We start from the raw sequence: 3,712 nt of genomic DNA on the forward strand, positions 1-3,712 counted from the left end.
TCTACTTCAGAAACACCCTTCTTGCTAGCGTATGACTACGAGACGATGGTTCCAGTGGAAGTAGGAACTGGTTCACTTCGGAGGAAATTTTTTAATGAGGCAGACAATGAAGCACTCTTACATGCAGGTCTAGACTTGGTTGAAGAACACTGCGACAAGGCTCGGTTAAAGATAGCTTCCTACCAACATCGGGCAAAAAGATTTTCGACTCTAAAGTCAGGAGAAAGGACTTTCAGGTTGGTGACCTGGTCTTAAGAGAAGTCTTTCTTAGCATAAGGGAACAAAGTGCGGAGGTATTGGGACCTAATTAGGAAGGTTCATATCGCATCGCTAAGGTAATACAACCCGGAACATACCACCTCAAAAGGCTTAACAGTTCCAAAGTGTCGCGAGCTTGAAATGCTGAACATCTTTGCCCTTATTATCAGTAATTCCAAACTCGTTTATAGCTTTGATCATTTCCTTTTTACTTATAAAGCTTTCCTTCTTGTAAGTATTATGAATAAGATTATTCCACTTCTTCTCGAAGAGAAACTTATGTTGTGATCTCAGGTCTTTTTTAATAATCTTGTTCTTTATAACACTTTACAAGTTTAATGGTGAGATAAGTTATATTTGTTTTGTGAAGTGCTTAAGTTACAAAAGTACTATCACAAGTGGCCAAAAGTTTCTCTCATATATTGGGTAAATGTGTACAAAAGACAACAAGGAGCTACAAAAGTTAAGTTGGAAAAACTACAAGAACATAAAAGAGAGCGATCATTGGTCTTCGTTTCCAAGCCCCCCAAGTGCGACCCCCGATCTTCTAGGCCGCTCGATCTTCGGGAATGTTCATTTCCAGTTGATCATCTTCTGGAGGAGGTTCCTGTTCCTCCTACCGCTCGGCCTCTTTAGCGTGGAGCATGGAAACAATAATGGACTAATATTTGTCCGGGAGGTCGAAGATGTCCATTTTCAGATTCCTCGGTCGCAAGCCATAAATAGCTTGTATAGCCCAATGAGCAGCTTTCCTCTCGAGCTCGAGGCTTTGTTGCTTCATCTGCTCGGTCAAAGAAGCGACTCACCCTTAAAGCAGCTCGAGGTCCGCCTCCATCGCCCTCTTCTGTTTTTTGGAGTTCTCCCACAGTTGAGCTCAATTCTCCTCTGCTACCTTTATGCGATCGGTGCTCACTCTCAACTCTTTTGTGAGTCTCACCATCATCCGTTGGAGCTCCTTGTTGTCCCCATCTCTCTTTTCGAGCTTGACCTTTTGAAAGTTCGTAGCCCGAATAGTAGAATCTCTCTCTGCCAGGTATTGATCCGTCTGGATGTGAAGCGTTTTTGCCTCTACATCCATGGCCGCGAGATCTTGTTTCGGGTTGACATTCTCCTCATTCAGCTCGTGAAGTCTGCTGACAGAGTCCATATCAATCTTCTGTTGGGCTATAGTCAGGGCGAGTAGGGACAACATGGGAAAAAATATGAAAGTGAGTTTCCTTTTCTAAAGATTGTAAAAAAGCTGAGAAATCGATTGGTATAGAAAGTTCTCGAAGAGAACATGCTGTTTTACCTGACTGTGAAGCTAGAGCATGGTGGCCACCAGATCAGTAAGTCGGGAAGCCACGAACCCCTCAAAGGCTGCTGCAAGTTGGCATTCCAACAGGGTGTACATTACTAGCTGCGAGTGCTCCGGCAGTTGTCCTAGAGAATCCAGCACAGACGGGTTTGGCCTCGAAGGGGCAGGTACATCTTCGACCCGTTGCTTGCCCGCTCTCCTCTGGGCAATCGTGGTCGCTCCCTCTCCCTTATGCGAGCTCCCAAGGGTTGCCGAAGTGCTGGGGCACCCCTCGGGGGTATTCCTGAGCGAATGAAATGGTAGGGCTGAGTTCTTTTTGGCAGCACCCTGAGGCCCTTTGGCTTCGACTCCGTTTCCTCCTCGGTGGTCAATTCTTTCCTTTTCCTAGACTTCTAGCCCATGGTTTTCTGTTTCATGGCATGAGCAGCCATGGGCCGGGGAGCATCTTCGTGTCACTTCATGGATGGTCGCCCTTCGGCACCAATCCTTATCCCTCCTGTGGGGATGGCACTGGGGGTCACTTCGACTGGCTCAATCGGGTTGACTCGGGGGAACACAAACCTCCCAGCCTTCGTCAGTGGCTTTGGAACCCTTGGTGGCATAGTCGTTACACGCCATGAAAATGTGTTAGTGAAAAAGTCATCTTTGGTACAAGGCTAAAAAAATTCTTCTGGATACGAAGATACTTACGAGCTAGAGCTTCCAAAGATGCCTCAGGATTGAAAAAATTGTACTTCCCTAGCTTAGCAGTGATCACGAACAGTCTTGCGTCGTGACTCTGATAAGGTAAATGACCAAATGCCTCGATACGGTTGAAATCCGTCAGACCTGACAACCTAGTCGTTTTATTTTCTACGAAAAAACAAAAATTCCATTAGTCTTAACTATCAAAAGAGAGTTAAAGGGTATCGTCACCCCGCATTTGAAAATTGCTTTTGAGATCGTAGCCATTCTCTTCGAAGGGTCCTGAGCGGTGTGCGACCTATGCTAGTAGACGTTTATGTCGATCGCAAACTGATCTACCACCTTTTGAATTTCATCCACAATGGCCGCTAATAGTACCGCCTGTCTTGGACCTCCCATGGTGCCCGGGGGCTATGAGCTTATCCTTTCGACTGCCCTCATCTTTGAAGCTTCCATTGCTCCTAAAGTCTGAAAAGGTACGACACATAGAGGTGACTCAGTCTCTGTACATACTGTTTCATACGACGACTTGAAAGAGTAAAAGAAACCCTAGTTTCCCTTTCTTAACCCCTAAAAACCCTAAACATCCTTGAGAATGGGTTCCCAAGGATCTGTGCCCTAGGTTTTTAACTCTTAAGAGTGTTCCTTTTTTTAACACTATCCAAAAATGGCCATCGTGTAGGTTTACTAGACGTTTATACCCACTATTGCTGTAAAAAATTGTGTTTTTAACAGAAATAAATAAAAAAAAAAAAAGGGAAGAGTTTTCCTTACCTCTTGGTTCTTGGGGTTAACAGCGAGTGCGCATCAACTGAAAGAAGGATGAACTGATTTCTTGAGCGCAAAAACTCTGTTTTTCTCTCTAAAGATTTGAGTTCTATGAAAAGCTTGAAGTCAACTTAGGGTTTTATAGGGAAAGAGGTGACGTTTGGCTTCCTTTGCAAGCGACGCTTAGGCAGGATGTGTTCCTAGCCATTGGATGCGACCACGTGTCACCAGTCCTCGTGAAGAGTAACCTTCACACTTTATGGAGATCAATCGATGTTTCCCTCCGTTGGAGACACCAAACGTCGGTGTGGTTATCTCCTTCACATTAAATGCGCCCTCATCTACATTTAATGCTTTAAAAGAGAATGTCATTTAAGCATGACTTGCATTTAATGCTCATGATTGACACTTATTGCATAAAGACACGTCTGTCAGATAAAACTTACTTTATTGACTAGGTCAGCTGTCAAGCGCAACGGATAACAGCTGAAGAGGTCGTTCGAATGAAACACTCTTCTCCAGTATTGAGCTCGAAGTGAAGTGATTCCCAGTTTTCAATGGAAAATATCCTAAGTATTTTCAGTTCGCGAGTGATGGATAAAGTTCAAAGCATGTTGGTATAAACACTGAGCAGAATCCAACCTAGGTCGCTGGACCTTTAGGGGATGATCACCTTAGGTCGCTCGTGCAATTCTCAAAGGTCCA

Source organism: Pistacia vera, unplaced genomic scaffold (assembly GCF_008641045.1).
Source record: "Pistacia vera cultivar Batoury unplaced genomic scaffold, PisVer_v2 Contig531, whole genome shotgun sequence".
Lineage (NCBI taxonomy): Eukaryota > Viridiplantae > Streptophyta > Magnoliopsida > Sapindales > Anacardiaceae > Pistacia > Pistacia vera.